Genomic DNA, 26,802 nt, shown 5'->3' on the forward strand with positions numbered 1-26,802 from the left:
ACTCTTACAAACATTCTCACCCTCTCCCTCCGTTGGGTCGGCAACCTACAGTCCTGTGAGCGAGATTAGACAAGTTTACAAATAGCCAGGAAGCGAGAATACGTCTGGGGCCATAAAAGGGTTACAGATAAAGCGCTTTCCAGGTCAGAGCCCAGAGGGAGGCACAATAGCCCTTTGAAATCCAAATCCGTTTCCCGGCCTCGGGCTTCTGCGCTTCCACTTATTACGCGCCGAAATGAGGAAGTACAGAGGGGTGTGCCCGCCGCCCTAAAATCTCTCCCCAAGGAGAAATATTTTAAAATCTTATAAGTAGGAATATCGCTGCACCTTAGTGGCTCTACACAGGAAAAAGTTAAAGCAGGGAATGGGATGGATTCGCTGTGATGGGGCCAACTTGAAATTCTGACAGTAGGTCCTGAGTCCCTTCTCTTTCCCAGACTGGTGGGACCTTAAAAAAAAAGGAAAGGAAAGAAAAGAAAAGAATGCTAATATCCAGGTGAAAATCTTATAACCACGTGGAGAAAATAGACTTAGGAGACTGGAGGTCAGGATGGAACCTATGAAAATCCAAATTTAAAAGTTTACATTCAGCAAAATGAAACAATAAAGAAGACACTAAAAAGCGTGTCAATTATATGTTTATTTTCATGCTTTTATTAGTAATAACGGATACTGTGCAATTACATTCCCTTCACTATCCCTTTCTCCCTGGAAGCTTTGCAGGATCTCCCTCCTCTGCAATTTCAAGTAGATGAAAATAAATTTGTCTTGCTTTGTTGTAGAATCTTTTTTTTTTTAAATTGGGGTATAGTTGTTTTACAATGTTGTGTTAGTTTCTACTGTACAGCAAAGTGAAGTTCCCTGTGCTGTACAGCAGGTTCTCATTAGTTATCTATTTAATACATATTAGTGTATATATGTCAATCCCAATCTCCCAATTCATCCCACCCCTCTTTTCCCCCTTTGATGTCCATATGTTTGTTCTCTACCTCTATGTCTCTATTTCCGCCTTGCAAACCAGTTCATCTGTACCATTTTTCTAGATTCCACATATATGTGTTAATATATGATATTTGTTTTTCTCATTCTGACTTACTTCACTCTGTATGACAGTCTCTAGGTCCATCCATGTCTCTACAAATGACCCAATTTCGTTCCTTTTTATGGCTGAGTAATATTCCATTGTATATATGTACCACATCTTCTTTATCCATTTGTCTGTCGATGGGTACTTAGGTTGCTTCCATGACCTGGCTATTGGAAATAGTGCTGCAATGAACATTGGGGTGCATGTGTCTTTTTGAATTATGGTTTTCTCTGGGTATATGCCCAGCAGTGGGATTGCTGCATCATATGGTAATTCTATTTTTAGTTTTTTAAGGACCCTCCATACTGTTCTCCATAGTGGCTGTATCAATTTACATTCCCACCAACAGTGCAAGAGGGTTCCCTTTTCTCCACACCCTCTCCAGCATTTATTGTTTGTAGTATCTATACATACTGAGAGGCAATTTTGCTTTGTCTCGTATTCCATACATATGATCAAAGATTTTATTTTTTAAATCTGATTTTCATTGTTGTTGTTGCCATTATTACATAGCATTGGCTCCCACTTCTGGAGACCCAGTAACTTGGTTGCTTGCAATGAAATAAATTTTTGGTAACTTTATTTAAACTATCCAGCATAACTGAAATGGACATTATTCAATTTCCAACTTTCCACAGGCTGTTACACAAGACTTACCTTACAGTGGACCTAAAATTCTTGCGGTTCTTCCAAAAGGTACACAAAAATTTTTTTAAATCATGTATGCTAGAATTTTGCATAAAGGAAACTGGAGGTTGGAGAGGAATGTACGATGTGCTTAAATAATAAACAAGCAAGTAAATAAATAAAAGCCCTGGAGATCTGGGAAAAGAGCACAAAACCTGGACTTGAGGAACTGGAGTTTTCAACTTTCTTGAGCCTGGGTTTTATCAGCTCTTAAATGGGAATAAAAATACTTGCCTCACAGATTTTCTGTGGGTTTAAGTGAGATAAGGCAGGTGCAGTCTCCTAAAAACACACAGTAATAGTGGTGAGAGTGGGCAACCTTGTCTTGTTCCTGATCTTAGTGGAACTGGTTTCAGTTTTTCACCATTGAGGACGATGTTGGCTGTGAGTTTGTCATATATGGCCTTTATGATGTTGAGGAAAGTTCCCTCTATGCCTACTTTCTGCAGGGTTTTGGCACATATATACAATGGAATATTAGCCATAAAAAGAAACGAAATTGAGTTATTTGTAGTGAGGTGGATGGACCTAGAGTCTGTCATACAGAGTGAAGTAAGTCAGAGAAAAACAAATACCGTATGCTAACACGTATATATGGAATCTAAGAAAAAAAAAAAGGTCATGAAGAACCTAGGGGTAAGACGGGAATAAAGACACAGACCTACTAGAGAATGGACTTGAAGATATGGGGAGGGGGAAGGGTAAGCTGTGACAAAGTGAGAGAGTGGCATGGACATATATACACTCCAAACGTAAAATAGATAGCTAGTGGGAAGCAGCCGCATAGCACAGGGAGATCAGCTCGGTGCTCTGTGTCGACCTAGAGGGGTGGGATAGGGAGGGTGGGAGGGAGGGAGATGCAAGAGGGAAGAGATATGGGAACATATGTATATGTATAACTGATTCACTTTGTTCTGAAGCAGAAACTAACACACCATTGTAAAGCAATTATACTCCAATAAAGATGTTAAAAAAACAACAAAAAACACACAGTAAACTGGCACAGAGTAGCCTCTTCAGTGAGTCAGTCTGGGTGGGATGGAGCAGGATCAGGCAGGAAAGTAACATGGAAGATGTCTTCAGGCCAGACTTGGATTGATGAGGAAGAAATAAGGTATTTAGCCAGAGGAGACCGGCTTGCCTGTGGTGTGTATTAAAAATCCTACTCTATGTAAATACCTCAGGGAAATCACTGGCGGAAAAGAGTTATAGAAATCATCAGCTGCACAATTCTCCCTCCCTCTCTTTTTTCTTCACCTTGAGATGAAAGCAGGAATCTTCCAATTTAGTGAGGGAGGAATAGGAGGGTAAAACAAAGCAGAGAAGCCACTGATGTAGTGAAAAGAGCCCCACCCTCGAAGTCAGCAACTAGTCCAGAGCTGTCACCAACTGTGCTGCAGAACCATGGGCTTAATGGCTCTATGCCTCAGTTTCCCCATTGGCCACATGAAGATAACATCCCTTTATGTCCTTCACCAGTGAATTAAAAAGTAGTAAAGCTCCTTTAACTACAGTTATACAAATACAAGGTGCAGCTAGTTCAGAGCCCAAGCCAAGTGAGTAAATGTGGCCTGAGGGGGAAGAGCCTGGAAACTGAGAAATTCTAAGCAACTAGCAATGAGGTTATTGCTCCAGAAAAGGAAAAGTTGTCTTCAATGGCATTTGACTGCCTGATTCCAGTAAAAATGACTCAGTTATTGATAATGGCTGAGAAGAAAAAGTAATCAATTATCATTTACTGCATTTATACAATTACATTTATTGAATAGTATTGTGTGTCTGGCAAAGACACGTAAATAGATAGGAAAGGAATCTGTACCCCTGATAAGGCAAACAATGTAGCTGGGGAAACAATTTATACTTAAAGGACAAAAAACAAGGATGCAAATATGAAACATAAGCAAAAATAAAAGTAAGTCAGGGTCTGTGACAGACAACTGCCCAGATCTGAAAAGGAAGGTAAGACTGGTATGCTCACCAAGGCACACTGTAGTTCTCTAAATCTTGTTCCAAATTATATGCCTATTTAGATTCTAGTTAATTACCTGCTTTTTAACAATCTATTTTGTAATATAAGAGTACAATTGAATGTAAACACACTCTCCTCTCTAACTCAGTCACAGGTACAAGAGGGGACTTTTGCTACTTGCCCCATAAGATCAAAATCAAAACATACACCTGTTCCGGGAGATACAGACCAGGAACCTAGTCCTGGTCCTAGTCCTAGGAGGAAAAACAAGGGGGATGGGAGAAGGGGGATAGCATTGTAAGCTCAAACCTTTAAGATGATACAAGTTGGGGGTGGGAGGTTTTTAGTTTTTAGACAAAGGCATTTAGTGCTTTTTCCCTTACATTTTAAAACGTTAGTCTGTTTATGTTATGTATATTTTATCACAATTTATAAAAATACATTAATCTGTCAACTCAGTAATAGAGGATCCAAAATCATTTATTTGCTTTTTCTGGGGTCCTCTCTGTGGCCCAAATGCTAAATAGGTTCTCTTAGGTCAGCATTTGTCAAACATTTTTGACTGTGCTCCATGGTACAGCACAATCCAGTATACACATGTGTGCATGTGCGTGTGTGTGTGTGTGTGTGTATGGGTATGTGTGTGTATTCACATGAAATAAGCAAAAGTTTCATTAAATAATACCCTTGATGTGTGCAAAGCAGTCTGGAATTTTCTATTTAATTTTTTAAATTAAATAGAAATTTTCTATTTCTATTTTTTTTTTTTTTTTTTGCGGTACGCGGGCCTCTCACCGTTGCGGCCTCTCCCGCCGCGGAGCACAGGCTCCGGACACGCAGGCCCAGCGGCCATGGCTCACGGGCCCAGACCCTCCGCGGCACATGGGATCCTCCCGGACCGGGACATGAACCTGTGTCCCCTGCATCGGCAGGCGGACTCTCAACCACTGCGCCACCAGGGAAGCCCCTCTATTTAATGTTTTTAAATGCTGATTTCAACTTATTAAATTGATTTCTCAGTGGGCTACGACTTGTGTTTGAAAACCACAGTCTTAATTCATCTCCTTTCTCAGAGCATACGTCTTTCTAGTGAACAGGACAAATGACTCGCTCAAAGTTAAATATCAACTTGCAAGTTTTCTCCCTGTTACTTTGCCCACTGTTTCGACTTTCTACCACCCTGCACTTGAGCAAATATTGATTGAGGTTTTATGAATTGGTAGGCAGTGTTAGAAAACAAAACATAGATAAAGCCTTTTCAAATGCTTTCAAACATGCTTTGGTCAGTCATGGCCGTACTCTACTGGTCACATAGTAGGTCCTCCCAGCAACCACTACAGACGCCACTCCAACCTACATTCAGCTCTGACCACAGCTCCTATTTGACAAGCTGTATCCACTTTCTTTACTTTGGAACCCTAAGCTCAGGGCAATCACTTTAGGGCCAGAATCATAAAATAAAAATATGGAGCTCTGCACACTGGAACAGGATGTGTTCCAGAGAATGAAGGTGAATTGTCAGCTCATATATTTGAGGTTGATATTTGAGGTTGGTACTATTTTCCATTTTATTTTGCATTTTTTTCCCTTTAAAATGTACTTGGAAACCTTCAGTTTCCTGTCCTAATACTGCTGACTAAATTATTCTTTGTTTCCCCTGTGCTAAAAGGAAGCTTACATGGGAGAACATGGAACAGGAGCAATCCAGGTTAATATGGTGGAATTTGCCCCTACTTTATTGCAAGTGGCAAAAGTTACTCAGGTAAGAGAAAGAAGAATATATAATTAATTTTAAAATTAATTACAAGAATATTTATGCCAATGAGTATAGTGGTCAAAGTCAGAGTTTTGAGCAGGATATAAGGTCCTATTTAGTTAGCCCTTCTAGTTTCATAATAGAATTTCAAGTTTGGCAGGAACTTTGACTCATGTACCATACATGGCCTGTAACAGATGTCCACTAAATATATGTTGAATTCATTTGACAAAATTCCTCTACTTTACCCCATCAAGTGGTTGTCTAGCTTCTCCTCAATCTTTCCAATGAGAGCAAATTTATCACTTCCCAAACCAGAGAGCCTTGGATGGTTCAGACAGTTAGAACGTTTTCACCTAGGGAATTCCCTCGGTGGCCCAGTGGTAGGACTCTGAGCTTTCACTGCCAACGGCCCGGGTTCAATCCCTGGTCAGGGAAGACCCTGCAAGCCACACGGTGTGGGCAAAAATGAAAGAAGTTTTTTTTGTTTGTTTGTTTGTTTTTTGCGGTACGCGGGCCTCTCACTGTTGGGGCCCCTCCCGTTGCGGAGCACAGCCTCCGGACGCGCAGGCCCAGTGGCCATGGCTCACGGGCCCAGCCGCTCCACGGCATGTGGGATCTTCCCAGACCGGGGCACGAACCCGCGTCCCCTGCATCGGCAGGCAGACTCTCCACCACTGCGCCACCAGGGAAGACCAGAAAGAAGTTTTTCACCTATGTTATACTGAATTCTCTTTCCCTCTATTTTTGATAAATTGGTTATTGTTTGAAGACTGCTCTCATGTCCACAGCTGTCTTCTCTCCTTCAGGCAAAAATATCTTAATCCCTCCTAAGGGCCACCACAGGACGCGATTCCATGTCTTCCCACCCACTAGTCACTTTTGGAAGCATGGTCTGACCGATTCAGATGGTCAAGCAGAGGACTGGAGCAGGGCTACCACCATTCCTCTGTTCCAGAGGCTTCTGCCTGTACACATCCCATTTGTCTACCACCACATTCACTGCATTAACAACCACTGCACATTGTCAGCTCATGCTGAGCTCTTGGCAACAGGGTTCAAAAAGAACAGATTGGCCTTTGGAGCAGAGAGACCTGGGTTCAAAATCGAGTTTTGCCATGTACTAGCTGACTGTGCTACTATTCCGTATTTGTCTCTTTTCCGTGGATAATGTGATATCCACATATTGTTGCAGTCTGATACACTATGCATAGACTATCTTCCCCAGTTTATTGCCACTCTAGTTAGTGAATGATGGGGAAGAATCTAGTCTCTTTGGCTGGGAACATCCTTGAATATAGAGCTGAATGACGGACAACAGCTAAGATTTACTGATCATCTACTGTGTGCTGGTAACAATTCTAATCCCTTTATAGTATTAGTTCATGCACTCCTCATAACAATCCTTAAAAATAAGAATAAATATTATCTCCATTTTCCAGGTGTGAAAACTGGCATTATACAGAGGGAACTTGCCCCAGGTCACGTGGCTAATTAGTGGTGACGAGAATTCAAATCTAGGTAATCTAGCTTCTGAACCCAGCCCCAAACGACACCACTGTACTGCCTCATTATAAATCTAACCGTGACACAGACTGACTGCAAGGCAGAATTTTTATTAAAGAGGTTCAGGGAACATCCAAGTGGGATTTGAAAAATTTGAATATTTGGGGGGGAGCCATTTATTTTTCCTTTCAGATTTAATTTTATTTCAAAATTTGGATTCAGATTCATGTTGAGGGGGAAATCTCAAATAATTCTAAAAATAAGACTTTGGAGAGTGACTGATGCTCCAGAAATCTAAGTACAGGTTTAACAGAATTGCGATGCATTCATTTTATCTCTACAAGACAAGCTGATTTATTAAATTCTCAATATGTGTACTTATCTTTGCTAAGGAGAGTTATTGAATTAAAATAATTATATTTGTTCCTAAAATATCAATGAATCAGTTTCATCTTCCTCTTTTTGACATCTGTAGCTTACAACTCTTTCACTTATGTCTTAGTTTCCCTTCCTCTATGGTGTAAATCTGGCATCTTAATAATACGTCTGATAAACTCTGTGCAGTATGGCCAAACTTAGTATAAGTTGAGGTCTTAAAAAAAGGGGGGGGCTCAAAAAAGAGGCTTTTGAATGTGAAGTGCTGGCTGGCTGCTGATGTAAAAGGGGAACATGAACAAATGTGTAAAGAAAATACTTGCAAACCTAATTAAATCTAAATCCTAAATCAGCAAATCCAGGGTTTGGAAAATATCTTATCATCTGAAACTTTTTGGTTTCTTCAGCTTAATATGTGCAAGTAGACAAATGTTCCCTTGGTTTGGAAAATTATCCTGCCAACAGTTTTATTTCTCATACATGGAAATGTGGTCAAGCAGGCGACTGTTTGGTGGTTACATCCACGAGGGCTGGCCTGCCTTCCCTACTTTATCGCACACAGTCTCCTGAATGGTAGGGAAGCTGTGTCCTACAGCTAAGATTCCCAGGTGTCAGTCTATTAATATTCACTGAGCCCCTACCCGGTTTGGGTAATGGGCTGAGTGCTTATACTGGGTCAATTTTAGCCTGCCAACAATTCTATCAAGTAGGTACCATATCTGTTTTATAGACGAATATGTGGGAGTGAAAAGAACACAAAGTAATTGATTCCAAGTGGAACAGCTTAGCTTCAGATCTTTGAGATCTTCTATCTTAAAGCCACCTTTCGCACATCTCAGGTATTGAGACATTGAAATACTATCCAGCAGGCAGATGGCTGAAGCTCTGTGCCCAGAATAGAGTGACTTACTGCCAGGCTCCAGCCTGGACCTTGTAACCATAGCCATCTTAGGAAGGTTTGAGTCCAGTTTATATTTGAATTTGATGCCACAGGCATGAAATAAAAGACCCTAAAATATAAAGACAAGGTCACTAAGTGCAGTGTGCCTGGGATAACCATCCCCCAGAATGTTTCCTAGAAATAACCTGTGCTAAAGTGAGATTTGAAATTTGCTTAACTGATGACATGAAAGTCCACAGCCCCCTACCAGGTGATCAGAAAGCAGCTAACCTAAAATATTATCATTGTAAACCATCTCTAAACGTCATAAGATTACTGCTTCTGAGACTGGATTCAGACAGTGAAGCATTTGAAGAGACCCACTGACTTCCACAACAAAGTCCATGCCAGGACTCAAAAGTAGGCAATGGCTGCAGGGAGTTGCAGAGAGAAAGAGAATCCAGGAACAGGAGGCAGCCCTGCTGAGCCCAGTGCCCTCCCCGTTGCCAGCGGGGGATCCCGGGTCCAGCCTTGAGGGACCCTGTGGACAGGAAGGGTTCCCTGCGGGTGTTGAGATGAATCAAGCTGATGTGGATTTTGAGATCCACATGGAGCCTAGACTCTAGCCCAGGGCTTCTTTTTTTTTTTTTTAAAACATCTTTATTGGAGTATAATTGCTTTACAATGGTGTGTTAGTTTCTGCTGTATAACAAAGGGAATCCTCTATACATATACATATATCCCCATATCCCCTCCCTCTGTGTCTCCCTCCCACCCTCCCTATCCCACCCCTCTAGGTGGTCACAAAGCACCGAGCTGATCTCCCTGTGCTATGCGGCTGCTTCCCACTAGCTATCTGTTTTACATTTGGTAGTGTATATATGTCAATGCTACTCTCTCACTTCGTCCCAGCTTCCCCTTCCCCTTCCCCGTGTCCTCAAGTCCATTCTCTACATCTGCATCTTTATTCCTGTTCTGCCCCTAGGTTCTTCATAACCTTTTTTTTTAGATACCATATATATGTGTTAGCATACGGTATTTTTCTCTTTCTGACTTACTTCATTCTGTATGACAGACTCTAGGTCCATCCACCTCACTACAAATAACTCAATTTCATTTCTTTTTATCAGCCCAGGGCTTCTTAAACTATAAAAAGCATGGGTGTCCTGGGAGTCTGTTAAAGTGCAGATTCTGACCCCAGGTGGGGGCCTGTGACTCTGAATTTCTAACAAGATCTCTGGTGATGCCCAGGCAGCTGGTCTTCTGAGCACACTTGAGTAGGTTTTAGAGCAAGAAGTTTTTACTAGCAGTTTCTCCAGTACTCCCACAGAGAGGACACACTGTGTGGCCAGCTGGCATGAAAGTGCTTTCTGCATGGCAGCTATCTTTATGTGGCTAAAGGCAATTACTGGGGCTATCACAGCTTAAGTAAACAACCTCAACCTTCAGCTTCTTTGCTGGGAATCCACAGTTTCCAAACAACCCACTCATCCTGATTTGAGAGCATTCCCCTCCCCCCGCCGGAGAAGCCCCTAGACCCTGATGTGAAGATTTGGCCTAGAGGACAGGTCTCTTGCTCCATACAAGTTAATAAACAGGCCTTATGAATCAGTGTTTGTGCCTCTGGGTAGCAGATTACCTGATGACCCTGGGTGAACTGATAAAATTGAGTCTCCGAAACAAAGGAATGACCTAGAACTGTTGTGAACTTCACCAAGGACTCTGGGCTGAGAAAACCAGTCCCTGCACACTCTGCTCTGGAACCTCTCCTGAGACAGGGGCTGGGCTGGAACGAGGGTAGATATTTTCAAAAACAAGCACCACCCCCCATTTTCCCCACCCCCACCCCAAACAAACAAACAAACAAAAATTCTTACTGGAAAACTAAAGGGAAACAAATACTAAATCACTATCCTGCCTCCTTCCCCAACCCACTCACACATTCATAGGATATGAAACAGATCACAGACTGCACATCTGGAAGCCTAGTTTGGGAGCCTAGGTAAAGGTCGGCTTGAGTAGGCCCTCGCCTTGACCGTTTTCCTTTTCTTCGCCTGAGTTGGCAGAGGGAGTGGCTTCGGGGCAAGGACACTCATACTTGGAGCTGGGGAGGGCTGGTGCTGGCACAGTGTGGGTGGCACAGCTGGCTCTTGCCTGGGAATGCACTGTCAACGTTATCCTTTCCTCCCCCCACCCCACAGGGATTGCCCTGACCTGAAGCATCCCTGGTCACCCAGGCCCTCCACTAGAAGCTGAGCCTCAGGTGAGCCCCTGATCCCTCCCCCAAGGCCCTGCCCCTCTGCACAGTGCCCACAGACGCCACTCCACCCTGTCTGGAAAGCTCTGTGTCATTAGCTCCTGGAAGGCCAGGCCTTGCCTCGACTCGTTTCTTTCGGTCACTAGGCTCAGTCATGAATGGCCCTAAACCAGCATCCTGCCTGAGTGGCAGGGGGCACCCACCCTGTGCTTGTCTGCATGGCGTCAGCTCCCTCTGCCAGAGGCACTGCATTACCTCATCCTGTTTCTAAGCCTGAGCTTGCTTTGGGACTATCTGTCAAGTCCCCTCTCCCTGTCTGAGGGATAACTCTGATTTTCCACGTGTTCAGAGAATAGAGAAACTCTGTTCCCATTCTTCTCACCTTATTAACAGTGTATTGGATGAACATTTGTGGAGGATCCACTGTGTGTCAGGCACTGTGTTGAGCCCTGGTGATAAAGAGCTGCCTCAGAATGCTTCCCTTGGGTTCTCTCTGATGACTTACCTGTCTTCCAGAAGCCCACCATTCCACTTCTATAGTATCAAAAGCCTTTGAAACATTAAGAGAAGCTTCCTTGTTTCATATTTAGGTATCACTTAAAACAAAATGACCAGCACAGAGGGCCCATAGAAGTGCTTCACTGTTACCCACTTCCAAGAATTTTTGTAAAAACAAGCTAGGCAACAGATGTGCAAATGCCATGAGTTATCAGAAAGAAGGTAAGTGATGAGTTGAAGGTCAGGTACCCACATGCTCCCATCTTCACCTCTACAGTGGAATTCATTCTGCTCACTATACAAACACCAATTTGTGTCCTCTCTAAGTGCCTATTCTCAGGTGCCTGCTGGATGCCCCCACCTGGATGACCCACTCAAGTTCAACCTGTCCCAAAGAGAACCCAACACCTTCCTCCCCAAACCTGGTGCCCCTGCCTCCTGTCTTCCCTGCTCCATGACACTGTGCTTTACAGATTCTGGGGACAGTCCTGACAGTCCTGGGGACTCTCCCACAGTCACCTGTTGGTGCTCAAAAATGTTTATTGAATGGAGCTCCTAAAACAAACTGCATTTACAAAAGTACATCGGTGGGTACCTGAGTGCACAGAACATAGTCGAAAGGGAGACACCCCAGACTAACAGGTAATTATAAGGGAAACTGAGTGTGGGAGATACACGGGAACTCTGTACTATCTCTACAATGTTTCTGTAAACCTAAAAGGGTTCTAAAAATTAAAGTCTATTTAAAGGGAAACAAAAAAAGAGTAGGAAAAAAATGAAAAGGTAAGTTGTTAAAAGTTCAGGAATTGCAATATAAATGCAAAAGTTGAAACTCAAGGTGAGATGTGCTTGTTGAGGAATCATTAGACAAGGGTATCTGGGAGTTCAGAGGAGGGAAGACTGTGACCAGGGATCTTGGGGAGGATCCTGGAAGAAACAGACCTGGGAGTCCTGAAGGTACCGTCTGCACAGGCTGTGAGCACTTTGATACCCCACCTTTAAATGTTCAGAGTTGCTCACAGACACAAAGAAGACAGCTCTGAACCAAACAAGCCTAGGTGTTTGAACTCTCAACTTAAGCTCTCTGAGTATCTTAGAGATGTTCGTCTCTAAGTATCTTAAACTCTCTAAATCTCCATGACCTCTAATCTGTAAAATGGGAATAATAATTCTCACCTCACAGGTTTAAGTGAGATAATGCATGCTAAGTGCTTAGTACAGTATGGGCACCTTAGAAGGACTCAAAACGTGTTAACTGTTGCTGATACCGTGTCAAAACTTCAGGTCAAATACTGTATGACATCACTTACATGTGGAATCCAAAAAATACAACAAACTAGTGAATATAATAAAATAAAAAAAAAAAGCAGATTCACAGATACAGAGAACAAACTAGTGGTTACCAGAGGGGGGCAGGGAGGCAATCTCGGGGTAGGGGAGTAAGAAGTATAAACTACTAGGTATAAAATAAGCTACAAGGATATATTGTACAATACAGGGAATATAGCCAATATTTTATAATAAGTATAAATGGATTAGAACCTTTAAAAATTGTGAATCACTATATTATACACATGTAACATATAATATTGTACAGCAACTATACTTCAATTTTTTTAAAGTATATGAAAATTTGCCATTTTTGGAATCCACAATAAAAAATACTTCGGTTTTGGAAAAACAAACAAACAAAAATACTTCAGGTCAGAGTGACTCCTAAACTAACTGTCCTCCCAGTTTCTTCTCCCCATGTCTCTCACTCTCAGCTCCCATTCGGGTCAGACTGCATTTGCCCCCATATCCTGACTTTCTAGGCTGACTTTTTGCATCTTTCTTTCTCTTCACCTCCTCCATTCAGGCCCATGGTGTTCTCTGCCATGGACCCCTTTCCTCTTCCACAAATAGGTTCTTATTCTTGTTGTCTCTCCCCATCACTGACTATGGCTTCCTGACTCCATTTCTCCACACTTGTCCTAATACCTGCCAGTTCCTCTGGGTCTTGTTGTAGCCAGCACCCCCAATGCCATATTTATTTGCCCCATCATAGCTATATCCTAAGATTCATCTTTAGTTGGAATTCAAAATTAATAACAAAGGGACCACCTTATCCTATAACACTTCAACCCAAATGTATACTTTTTCTACTAGAAAAGAAAGGGATAGTTAAAGCAGTTTCTGAGAAGTATAACATCTGTAGTACCCTATGGCATGGTACCATCTGGTTTATTGGGAAGGGGTGCAAAATAGACATGGCCTGAGGGAAATCTCAAGTGAGAGGTTGAGATTATCAGTTTAGTGAGGAAAGAACCCTTTCTCTCTGTAGCAATAGCCCTTTACTATTAGCAGAATGAGATGTCCTTGGACATCTGGTGTTCATAAGGTTAGCCATTGACCAGGAGACTGATAAAATTAATCAAAGGGTCCATATCTCCCTCCTGGGCACACCCTTACTTTCCTGCAGTTTCCCACGGCCTTAGATCCATCAGAGCAGTAAAGAGCAAGATTAGCATAGGGCCATAAATTTAGATCCTGGGTCATTTTAGCTGAAAAGCCCTCTAGCACAGTGTATAAGAACCCTCATTCATTGCTGGTAAGTATGCAAAATGGTACAGCCACTCTGGAAGAGAGGTTGGCAGTTTCTAATAAAGTTAAACACAGTTTTACAGAACAATCCAACAATCGCACACCTAGGCATTTACTCAACTGATTTGAAAACTTAGGTGCACACAAAAATCTTCACATGAATGTTTAGAGCAGCTTATTCATAATCTCCAAAAACTGGAAGCAACCAAGATAGTTGCTTCACCAATAGGTGAATGGATAAATTTTGGTGTATGCATACAATGAAATACTATTCAGCAATAAAAAGGAATGAGCTATCAATTCATGCAAGAACATGGAAAATATTGCTAAGTGAAATGCATACTGTTAAGTGAAAGTAGTCAGTCTTAAAAGACTACGTACTATATGCTTCCATTTATACGACATTCTGGAAAAGGCAAAATTATAGAGACTGAAAATACATCAGTGGTTGCCAGGGGTTTGGGGAGTGGGGAGGGCTTAATAAATGAACTATATTTTAGAGCAGTAAAACTATTCTTTGTGATACATGAGACTATGCATTTGTCAAAACCCATAGAACTTGGGCTTCCCTGGTGGCGCAGTGGTTGAGAGTCCGCCTGCCGATACAGGGGACACGGGTTCGTGCCCCGGTCCGGGAAGATCCCACATGCCGCGGAGTGGCTGGGCCCTTGAGCCATGGCCGCTGAGCCTGCGCATCCGGAGCCTGTGCTTCGCAACGGGAGAGGCCACAACAGTGAGAGGCCTGCGTACCGCAAAAAAAAACAAAACAACAAAAAAAACCCCATAGAACTTTATAGCACAAAGACTCAACCTTAATGTATGCAAATTAAAAAAATAAATTAGTAGGTCAGGGGAATCCCAGAGTGGAATACAGACTGTGATAAAAGAATATTATTAAAATGTACTATATAACCTTACTGAAGAGAATGGAGGGTAAGTGCTGACATAAGTGACTTTGGAAATGAGTGGAGGCTGTAAGACTAAAGACTAAAGGAACTGTACATAAGCACTGTACTCTAATTGATGAAGTTGTTTCCCATGGGGGCATGGGTTAACAATTCTGAAACCACTATACATGTATACTGGGATTGAACAAATAAATAAATGAATGGCAGATAGTGGGAGGCAGATTTCTCACTCTTGGAGTGTGAAGTTACAGATAAGCAAGAGGGGAGTCTAGAATGAATCATGTGATACTAGATAGTTGCAGACATCACTATGAATCTGTGTTTAGCTTAATGTGGATACAGATAGATATAACAGTAACAATTATGGATGTGTGTATATACACAGATTAGTATATACGTATAAAGAAAGAGAGAAAGTCAACAAAACCAAAGTTGGTCCTTTGAAAAGATCAAGAAAATTGACAAACCTTTAGGTAAACTGACCAAATTTAGAAAGAGAAAAGAAATCCACTCAAAACATGAAAATCAGGAATGAAAAAGAGGACATCATTACCAAACCTACAGAAATTTTAAAAGACTATAAGGCAATACTATGAACAACTGTATGCCAACAAATTAGATAACTTACGATGAAATTGACAAATTCCTAGAAAGACACAAACTGCTAAAACTGACTCAAGAAGAAATAGAAAATCTAAATAAGCCTATAGTAAGTAAAGGGATTGGATTAGTAATTTTTAAATTTCCCACAATTTAAAGCCCAAGCTCAGATGACTTCACAGGTGACTTTTAACAAATGTTTAAAGAGGAATGAATAAAAATTCTTCAAAAACTCTTCCAAAAAATTAAAATGGAAGGAACAATTTCCAGCTCAGCCTATGAGGTTAGTATTACCCTGATGCCAAAACCAAAGACTTTACCAAAAAAAAAAGAAAGAAAGAAAAGAAAAAATACAGCAATATCTCTTATGAATATAGATTGGAAAATCCTCAACAAAATACTTGCAAACTGAAATCAATAACATATAAAAAGGATTATACACAATGACCAAGCAGGATTTATCCCAGAAATGCAAGGTTGGTTTAACATCTAAATATCAATTAACATAATATACCACATCAATAGAATAAAGGACCAAAACCACATGATCATCTCAGTAGACAGCAGAAAAAGCATTTGACAAACTCCAATACCCTTTCATATAAAAACACTCAACAAATAGAAAGGAACTACCTCAACATGATAAAGAGCATTTACAAAAAACCCACAGCTAATATCATCCTTAGTAGTAAAACACAGGATGCTTTGCCCTAAAATCAGGAAAATGACAAAGATGTCTACTCTCACCACTTCTATTCAACATTGTGCTGGAGGTTCCAGCCAAAGCAATAAAGCAAGAAAAAAAGTATCTATCTAAAAAGATAGAAAGAAAGAAGTGAAACTATCTCTATTTTGTAGGTAATATGATTTTACCTATAGAAAATCTTAATATATCTATTAAAAACCTATTAGTATATACATGTAAATATATTTCCTAGCTCTGCCAAAGAGAGGGCCTAGAAGCAAAAACATTCAGGTACAATGAGCACATCTAGTGCCAGATCTTGGTTTTTAATACCATTCTCCAATAAAAATAAACCAGGCTACCTGGAGAAATGGCTGGGGCAGGGAATATCCAAGATGAATCTAGAGCATCTTCTGGTGCCAAAAATAAGGAACTTCTCAAGGGACAAAATGATGGAGATATGTCTATAGCACAGGAGCCAACTGAAGGAGCTCCCTGTGGCCAAAGCTGGAACAATTAGAGCAACAAAGTAAATAGCAAAATACTAGATTATTATCCAAAGCATAAAATAAATATTGATGAGCCCCTACTAATATAAATAAATGATTGACTAAATAAATAAATGGGAAAGATAGACAAATCTTCTGTACAGAAGAATTCCTATACAAATAATATATGCAGATACTGTTCCATTAACTAACTCCCTACCCCTAGAGTGTGGACTGTGCATAGTGACTTCTTTCCAAAGAGCACAGTATGAAAAGGGGAGAAAAAAGAAAACTTACAAATAGTAGTACCTCAACTAGGTAATCAAAGTCAACATCAACAGAGATAAGCAATGTTGATAGGACCCTTGATATAATGTGAAGAAAATGGCACTTTTCTTCTGTGGTTTTCCTCCCCCAAACCCGTAACTCCAATGCAATCAGAGGGAAATATTAGACAAACCATAATTGAAGGACATCCTACAAAATATTTGACCAGTACACCTTAAAACTGTGAAGTTCACCAAAAGAAAAAAGAAAAGCCTGAGAAACTTGTACTTTCTAGAGGAGACTAAGGAGACACAACTACATGTAGTATGGTATCCTGGATGAAATCCTAGAACAGAAATGGAACATTGGGTAAAAACAAAGAAATCCATGTTAACTATGGACTTTAGTTAAGAATATGCATCAATTTTGGTTCATAAGTTGTGGTAAATGTACCTCAGTAATGTAAGATAACAGTAGGAGAAAGTGGGTGTGGAGTGTATGGGAACTCTCTGTATTATCCTTGTAACTTTTCTGTAAATCAAAAATATTTTAAAGTGAAAACTTTATTTAAAAAAATATACATGGGTGAAGGAGGTCAAAAGCTACAAACTTCCACTTATAAAGTCATAAATGTCATGGGGATGTAATGTACAGCATGGTGACTATAGTTAATAATACTGTATTACATATTTGAAAGTTGCTTAAAAAATACACACACATTATACAACACATACAACCTAGTTATAGAAAAGGAATAGAAGAAAAAATAACAAAAAGTTAATAGCAAACAATTAAAATTTTTTTCTTTTTCATTAAATGTTCCTTAAAGAATGTATATTACTTTGAACATAAAAAAATTTTTTAAATAAAATAAACCACTTTATTGGGAACTCCCTGGCAGTCCAGTGGTTAGGACTTGGCTCTTTCACTGCCAAGGGGCCGGGTTCAATCCCTGGTCAGGGAACTAAGATCCCACAAGCCCTGCAAAAAACAAAACAAAACAAAAACACAAAAACAACTTTGTTGTTGTTCTTTCCAGCTTTATTGAAGTATGGCTGACAATTTAATCTTGCATATATATATATATATATATATACATATATATATATTTTTTTTGTCTGCGTTGGGTCTTCATTGCTGTGTGCGGGCTTTCTCTAGTTGTGGAGAGCAGGGGCTACTCTTTGTTGCAGTGTGTGGGCTTCTCATTGCGGTGGCTTCTCTTGTGGAGCACAGGCTCTAGGCTTGTGAGCTTCAGTAGTTGTGGCACACAGGCTCAGTAGTTGTGGCTCACGGGCTTAGTTGCTCCGTGGCATGTGGGATCTTCCCGGACAAGGGCTCGAACCCGTGTCCCCTGCATTGGCAGGCAGATTCTCAACCACTGCACCACGAGGCAAGCCCTAAACTTGTATATATTTAAAGTGTACAACTTGATATACACAGACACCATGAAATATTTACCACAATCAAGCTACTTAACATATCTATCAGCTCACATAGTTACCACATTCTTTTCTTTTTGTGGTGAGAACACTTAAGATCTATTCTCTTAGCAAATTTCAAATATACAATACAATGTTATTAACTATAGTCATATTGTTAATATCATTAGACCTCCAGAACTTATTCATTGTGCATAATTGATATTTTGTACACCTTGACCAAAAATTTTTCTTCCCCACAACTTTTTTTTAAAACCATGGAAAGAGAAAATGAGTATTTGTTTAAAAACGAACCCTGGCTTCTCACTTCTACTATTTTATATCTACTTCTATTATATAATAGGAGGCACATCTTTCTCTTCTGCTGAACATGGTGCAGATAATAGATTTGTGTAGGTAGCTAACTCCTTCTGAGCACATAAAATGTGCATTTATGCGTCGATCAATTTTCATAACAATCCAGTGAGGTGGGTACTAATGTAATCGTCATACCCATTTTCCAGCTGAGAAAACTTAGAGTGGTTAGGAACTTGCCCAACTAATAAGGGGTAGAGGCAGAAGTTGAATCTACGTCAACTGACTCCAGAGCCCATGCTGGCCTGTGCTCCCATGAATCCTGCAGCCTGCAGGCTGGCTGGTGTTGGTTAATACCCAGGGTTCAGAGTGATGGCAAAAGAGTAGGTAGGCAGGTCCTGAGCATCTCTGCCTGGCAGACACCTAGGCCACAGTCCCCTTAGGGCTTCCTGGTTCCCCCCAGACCCCAACCACTGTAGAGCCATGGGAATGGGGTGAAGTCTGTCCTTCCCTCCTCCGCAGTAAGCCCCCTTCTTCCCAGGAGACAGTGAGGGGAAACAAGGCCATTGCTGACAGGGTCACTGCATGGCACAACATCCACGTTTGTGAGTGGTGCTCCCTGGAGCTGCAACTCAGAGGTACGATGGCCGGTGGCATAGTCTGTGAAATAAGAGAGGGGCCATCCCAAGTGAGGGAGCAGAGCAGGCCACAGTCTTGGGCAACCTGGGCTTGGTCAGAACAGGTGAACCCAGGTTTCCCAGCCACTGAATCACCCTGTGCCCCAGTACGTGTGCACCAACAGCTTCCCTGTGGCAACAGGTCTAAGCCAGAGACACAGGGCCACCTTGGAGACAGAGGTTCCTCTCCAGAACCCTCATTAGTACCGTGAATGCCAATTTAACAATAATGAGAAAGAGAACACAGAGCTCTGACTTGGGACCACACTGTTGACATCTGAAGCCTACACTAAATTCTTCTTTAGCATAATGCTATCTGCCTTCATTGAGGGACTTTATAATGAAAAGTCATAGGAAACTCATGACTGAACTTATTGTAGGAGCCATTAAGGAGGATGGCCATCAGTCTCTCTTGTGAGGTTCTAGGAATTTTTCTAGGGTTTCAGTACCAAAAAAGGCTGAGCTTCTCCTGATCAACTGCAGAAACATTGCTGTGAATCTTGCTCCCGATAGTGTTTCTTTCTCTGCTGTAGCCCGAGGAAGTCAGAATCCATTCTAGGGCCCTATTCCAACAACTGTGCAAGACTTCAGGATGTGTGTTTTTTAGACAGAGGCCCAACCCAACTTGCTTCATCGTATTTTCCTGTCATTCTCAGTAGGAGAATGGCTGAAACAACAGACTTGGAGTCAGTCCAACCTTCTGCATTGCCATTTACCAACTGTGTGACTTTAGACAAGATACTTCACCTCTTTGAGTCTGCGTCCTTATCTGTAAGATAATAGTACCTACCTCACAGGGTTGTTCTGAGAATTAATAAAATTATCTGTGTAAAATAATTAGCCCAGTACACAGCCTATACTAATGCTCAATAAATGATAGCTAATGTAATAATTTTTAAGTTGTATTTATTCTCCATTGCCACCTCAAATCCTCTTTTGGAATGATATAGGGGTAAAAACAAGTACAAAGATGAAACTCTTAGGTAGACCAGACTTTCCCCATGTGCCTATGTGGGACATTCTTTCCCTATTAGACGAACACAGAAGAAACCAAAATGTAATCAGAAGAGTGGTAGGTAGAATGGAATTAGGGTAAGGGAAGTCTTTCTCTGGAGATTACCTGAGGCTGAAGAGACCTGCCTCTCCAAGGTCATACCTTCCCCATGGAAAGGGTTGTACCAGCTCCAGAGCTTCCTGTTGTAGGATCAGTTGAGGCCTTGGTCACACCTGCAACCCAAGGCAACCTCTCCCAATCCTGCTGCACGCCCCTCTCTGCAGATGTTAATCTGAGGGCATCTTTAATAAACTTCCTGTGTGCAAAGCTCCCTCTTGGTCTGTTTCCCAGACACCCTACCTGTGACAGTTGTAAGGTTTGATTATCAAATGGCCCCATCTCCTACAGTCTAATGCGTTTGTCTCCATGATGGGCACGTACCCTCCTAGTTCCCCTGACAGGGCACTGTCCCCTCAGGGATGCCTCCAGATCTGGTAACCTATAGAAGCTGATCAAAATTAGAGACTGGGAGAAAATGCAGAAATCCTAATGTTTCCTCCATAAAAGAAAAGGAAATTTTAATAATCCCATGAACCACTAAAGAGGAACAATCCAAACCATACTTCTCAGAAGTACTTTGTATTGAAGTTGCTTCACTCTAAAAGGCTCTTGAGTAACAACTGAGTTTTTGGCTCCCTCCCCCAACACCCCAGCTCAAGTTAAGCAAAAAGGGAAAACCCACTGTTTGCTCTGAGTAAGAAACTGTACAAAAATTTTAGACGCTAATCAAGAGTTTAAATTTTAATAGCAATAATGAGTTCCTTGAAGGAGCTCTCACTGCCTGGATTTGAGCAGAGAGGGAACATACACAGAGGTGTCAAATTGCAGCTTGCAAGATGAGGCTTAACCCCTGAAAACACTATATGAACTAAAGCCTGTTCTCCTAGGTACCTTGCAGGTCACTGATTCAATTAGATATATTAAAAATAGTGCATCTGGGGTCTTGCTTGGTGGTCCAGTGGCTAAGACTCCACGCTCCCAATGCAGGGGGCCCGGGTTTGATCCCTAGTCAGGGAACTAGATCCCACACGCTGCAACTAAAGATCCCACGTGCCACAACTAAGATCTGGCGCAGCCAAATAAATAAATATATTTTTAAAATGCATCTGTAGTGATTTGGTCGAGAGGGGTGAGGTCGCAGTAAACCTTATGGAACTCAGGGGCAACTATTCTAAATTTCCAAAGAGAGTCCTTAGAGATCCTGTTTATAATTGTACACACATGAAGTGTGAACATGTTTTTGAATATGTATTTTACCAGTTTTTTGGGCCATAGTCATAATAATAATTATTTACCTGGGCAAAACTGTCTCCAGGATATCACTGGGGTGCAGAGTGGGTGCTGGCAAGTGGGTGAGCAGCTGAGAGAAGCTGTCTTCTCAGAGGAAACGGCTCATTGTCCTCTGGTCCACACTGCCAGGTTTAGCTTTATCTCTTTTTTGAGGAACCTGGTCTTGGGTCTGTTGACCAAGCTCACCATGATAATCTATTATCAGATGAGATACAATCTGGATTTCCAACGGACACAACGTATGATAGACACTGAGCTTCACACATAAAATTTTAGTTATCAAGATCATATTGGCTTTATTTTGATATAACTTGATTTTATTATTTGCTTTGGCTCACACCAGCATCGCATATTCGTTCACTTTTTAAAAATAGGCTGTAGAATGTGCTTCCGACTTAAATAGGATGTCATGTTAGCCATTTCTCTGCATTATATACCTTATTAAATATCAAAGTAGCCTTTCTTTTTCAAGGATTTATTGGTCTGTAGTGCCTCTACCTCAGTTCCTTTTTGTTGGTTATTTAAAAAATATTTTAAAATGTATGCCCCTAGTGACATTTATTTGCCCATTTAGGTCCCTTGAGCATCAGAGGCTTGGAGAAAAGACCCTCAGTGGCCGTCTCATCCCTCCCCATAGTGCACAGACGCAGGAACTGAAGTCCAGTGCGCCCCTGTAAAGAGTCGTTTCTGGTAAAAGATTTCAGAAATACTGTATTTGTTGGTAAGATTAACAGCATGATTCCATTTGTGTTATAAAAAAGGAGATATAAATATTTTTTGCTTATAAATATTTTTAAATAATTTCTGAAAGACACATAAGATATTATTGATAATGATTAACTTCAGGGAGTGGGCCAGGGAAAAATTCATTTTTCGTCTTATAGCCCTCTGTAGTATTTGAGATGTTTTCTTCCCCTTTGTTCATATATACATAATACATTATATGATATATAATCCCACGCGGCTTGTGGCATCTTAGTTCCCCAACCGGGAATCGAACCCGGGCCCTGGCAGTGAAAGTGCAGAGTCTTAACCACTGGACCGCCAGGGAATTCCCAGGAATTTTTTATATTGAATGAGAAAGAACTCCCCTAACAACCTCTGTTCTACAAATGCAAACATGATAGACTATCAGCCTTGAGGGGTTTTTCTACAGTAGTAGTGGTAGGCTCATGGTAAGCCAATTGTTTTGACCTCATGACCCAAACGTGGCCCCATTGATTTTAACCATAATTATACCTAACTCTTGGAGCATTTAGCCATGTGAGTACCATACTTGTTTTGTAAACATCTATCCTACTTGTGAAAAAGTAGAAGGTGATTGTAAGATCTTAAGAAAAATTTCTGGACCACAGCATATCTCTGTGGAGAAAGATAAGTAACAAAATAGAATGTGAACAAAACCATAGGCTCACCATGACATACCAGTGTTTACCAGATACATTTCAAAGGACATAAGTTTGGGAATCCCCAATGGCCCATAGAACCCCTATATACCTCTATATGTGAAAACAATGAATCAAGAAGCTAGAAAATATGTTATGCTCTCCTTACCAGTAAATTCCTAATTAATGATTCAAAACTGTAGCAATCCATAATTTCCTTTTTTGTTTCTATACAAAACCTACTTCTAGGGCTTCCCTGGTGGCGCAGTGGTTAGGAATCCGCCTGCCAATGCAGGGGACATGGGTTCGAGCCCCGGTTCAGCTGCAGAGCAGCTAGGCCTGTGCACCACAACTACTGAGCCTGCGCTCTAGAGCCCGTGCGCCTAGAGCCGGTGCTCCGCGACGAGAGAGGCCACTGCAATGAGAGGCCCGCGCATGGCAATGAAGAGTAGCCCCTGCTCACTGCAACTAAAAAAAAAAAGAAAAAAGAAAAAAAAGCCTAGGAGCAGCAATGAAGACCCAACACAGCCAAAAATAAATAAATAAAATTTAAAAAAAAACCTACTTCTAGAGAGGCCCACAGTAGATACTAGATAAAATCTTATAAAATCGAAATGTATAGTTCCTGTGTAAGTTTAGAAAGCACACACATTGTCTATACTTGATATAACATAAAGAATAAGAACGCTACCTTACATCCCACTCAAAAAAATTCTGGGTGGTTTAAAGACATAAATGTGAAAGACCAAACTAAAAAACAATATAGAAAATCATATTCTTTGGATCCATCTCTTAAAACAAAGGAAATAAAAACAAAAATAAACAAATGGGACATAATTAAGGATCATAGCAAAGGAGACCATCAACAAAATGAAACGACAACTTACTGAATGGGAGAAAATATTTGCAAATGATATGACCGATAAGGGATTAATATCCAACAACCTGATTAAAAAATGGGCAGAAGAAATGAATAGACATTTTTCCAAAGAGGAAATGCAGATGGCCAACAGGCACATGAAAAGATGCTCAACATTGATAATCATCAGGGAAATGCAAATCAAAACCACAATGAGATATTACCTCACACCTGTCGGAATGGCTATCATCAAAAAGACCACAAACACTGGCAAGGATGTGGGGAAAAGGGAACCCTTGTGCACTGTTGGTGAGAAGGTAAATTGGTGCAGCCGCTGTGGAAAACACTGTGGAGGTTTCTCAAAAAACTAAAAATAGGGACTTCCTTAGTGGTGCCGTGGTTAAGAATCTGCCTGCCAATGCAGGCGACACGGGTTCGAGCCCTGATTGGGGAAGATCCCACATGCCGTGGAGCAACTAAGCCCATGCGCCACAACCACTAAGCCTGCGCTCTAAAGCCCGTGAGCCACAACTAATGAGCCCACGTGCCGCAACTACTGAAGCCTGTGCCTAGAGCCCATACTCTGCAACAAGAGAAGCCACCGCAATGAGAAGCCCGCGCACCGCAACGAAGAATAGGCCCCGCTCTCCCCAACTAGAGAAAGCCCGCACGCAGCAACGAAGACGCAAGGCAGCCAAAATAAAGAAAGAAATAAATAAAAACTAAAAATAGAATATCACATGACCCAGGAATTCCACTCCAGGGTATATATCTGAAAAAAACAAAGATACTAATTCAAAAAGATGCATGTACCCCAATGTTCATAGCAGTATTATTTACAATTACCAAGACATGGAAGCAACCTAAGTGCCCATCAACAGATAAATGGGTAAAGAAGATGTGATATGCGCGTACACACATGCACACACATAATGGAATGCTAGTCAGCCATAAAAAAGAATGAAATTTTGCCATTTGCAGCAACATTGATGGACTTGGAGGGCATTATGCTAAGTAAAATAAGTCAAGCAGAGAAAGACAAATACCGTATGATATCATTCATACGTGGAATCTAAAAACTACAACAAACTAGTGAATAAAACAGAAAAGAAGCAGACTCATACAGACAACAAACTAGTGGTTGGTTACCAGTGATGGTGGGGGGGAGGGGCAGTATGGGGTAGGAGAGTAAAAAGTACAAACTATTAGGTATAAAATAAGCTACAAGGATATATTGTACAACATGGGGAATATAGCCCATATTTTATAATAAATAAGTGGAGTATAACTTTTAAAAATTGTGAATCACTACATTATACACCTGTAACTTATATAATATTGTACATCAACTATACTTTGAAAAAAAAAAGAAAAGATATAGAAACCATCTTTATAACTCTGGAATAGGAAATGATTTTTTAAATAAGCTATAAAAAGTATAAACCATAAAATAAAATATTGATAAATTCTATTCCATTGAAATTAAGAATTTGTTTTTATTAAAAGATTCTATAAAGAAAGCAAAAAGTAAGCTACAAACATTTCTAACATACATAACCAATAAATTATCTGTATATAAAATATATATTATAGTTTGTTAAGCCAATTACATATGTTATACATTCTATTTTGAGAATATATTTTACAGTAAAAAAAAAAATCAAGAATGACAAACTGTAGATTTGGAGCTGGACTGAACTGGCTCTGTGACTAAGTGACTGAATCTCTCCAACCTCAGTTTTGTCATGTTATGAGTGACTGTAATAATAGTTACTTCCCCGTAGGGCTCTCAGAGCCAAGTATGAGTAAGCAAACACCTGATACATGGCAAGAGTGCAACAAACAGTTAATGATTATAGCCGTAAATAAATAGTGTCAGAGCAGGGTCAGAATCAAATTCAGCTCCTTAAATCATCCTGATCTAAAACAGGACTGTTTCTAGAACACGTGGTTGGACTTAAATGGCCTTGGCTGTGGAGGGAAGGGAAGATATTGATGGATAGAACCTGTTCACTAGGCTGCCTCTTACAAAGCCAATGGCGTAAGCTCCCGGTTATTTCTCCTGCTCTTCCCATTCACTGGCTCTGAGGCAGGCACCGTTTACAGCAAACATCACCTCCCACAATGAGTCCCTGCACAGAGCCACCCACCGGCCTGTCTGGGAGTCGGGGTGGGGCGTGTGGACTGGATTCTGGGTCTGGACCCCTGGGAGGAGAAAGCATCTCAATTAAGACCCATTCCAGGAACGAATTTCCATCCCGAGGCTCTCTGTTCACCAAAAATACTCCTTAGTGGCGAATAACCTCCTTACATTTTTAAATAGGAGAAACCAATGTCTAAAACTCACTATAACCCCGACTCAGCAGCACTGAAAGTAAGAACTCTTACTCTGAACAGGTTGAGCTTCTGAGAGAAATTCCTCCAAATTATTGGTCCATTCTTAAATTGTCTATTTTGTTCATCATCACACTTAGAAATGTCAAGTAAGGGGAAAAAAAAGAAGAAGAAAGGCATGACTAAGACTGGCTTCAATCCTGATGACTGAGACAATCAGGGCCAGGCCAGTTGAGAAAGCCCAGGACTCCAGGGGGCACCTCTCCATGGAAGGACCAGAATCCAAAGTGCCCCTTCCCTGCTGGGACTGTGGAGCCAGGAGTCGCCTCCTCTGGAGCCTTTAATAAAAAGCTCAGCACTCAGTGGCTGGGGGTGGATGGAGAGCGGTGCCCTGTAGAGGCTGGAACAAATGAACTCTGTGGAATGAGCAGAGACAGCCCCATTCACACCATAAATAAGCCCCTTCTTATCTGATCCTATATCCAAATTTTTTATTCCAAAAGTATAGTCACCATGTCCCTTTTATTCTAGGACTTTTGAGGAGTTGTTTGTTAGTGTAATGAGAGCTTAGGTCAAGGAAATTTGGTTTCTCTCCAAAACACTGAGGGAAAAATAGGCTTATTGTAAATGGCCCAAGCAACTCTGGCCCAAAGGGCACAGGCCATGCAGTCCTAGTGCCCTATGGCCCCCAGTGGGGAGAGCATCATTCTCCACATTGTCCCATCCTCACAGTCAAGGGCCCAGAGAATTGGGTAGGATCAGCAGAACCTGGGAGTGGGGGCCACTCTGGATCTGCTGGGCTGTAGCTTGGCATGGGCTTCAGCTGGGGCCAGGGAGGCCCAAAGACGAAGCTCAAGCAAGTGTTTTCCCTCTCTTACCCTTGCAGCCCTCACTCTAACTTCTACCTTGGTTCCCAGCCCAGGC

The 26,802-nt window shown here is 41.2% G+C and overlaps 1 long non-coding RNA gene across 2 annotated transcripts in view; it reads left to right on the top strand.

Moving 5' to 3' along the window:
* Positions 1 to 26,802, top strand: part of LOC132597248 (uncharacterized) — a 35,439-nt gene that overhangs the window by 1,508 nt on the left and 7,129 nt on the right. The window contains exons 3-6 of one of the 2 annotated variants that reach the window (XR_009563723.1): positions 1,726 to 1,783; positions 5,413 to 5,505; positions 10,462 to 10,523; positions 21,875 to 21,990. This is a non-coding gene — a long non-coding RNA (uncharacterized lncRNA). The remainder of the gene's footprint in view (positions 1 to 1,725; positions 1,784 to 5,412; positions 5,506 to 10,461; positions 10,524 to 21,874; positions 21,991 to 26,802) is intronic. The other variant, XR_009563724.1, reaches the window with a different exon arrangement.

This window comes from Globicephala melas, chromosome 4, assembly GCF_963455315.2.
Source record: "Globicephala melas chromosome 4, mGloMel1.2, whole genome shotgun sequence".
Lineage (NCBI taxonomy): Eukaryota > Metazoa > Chordata > Mammalia > Artiodactyla > Delphinidae > Globicephala > Globicephala melas.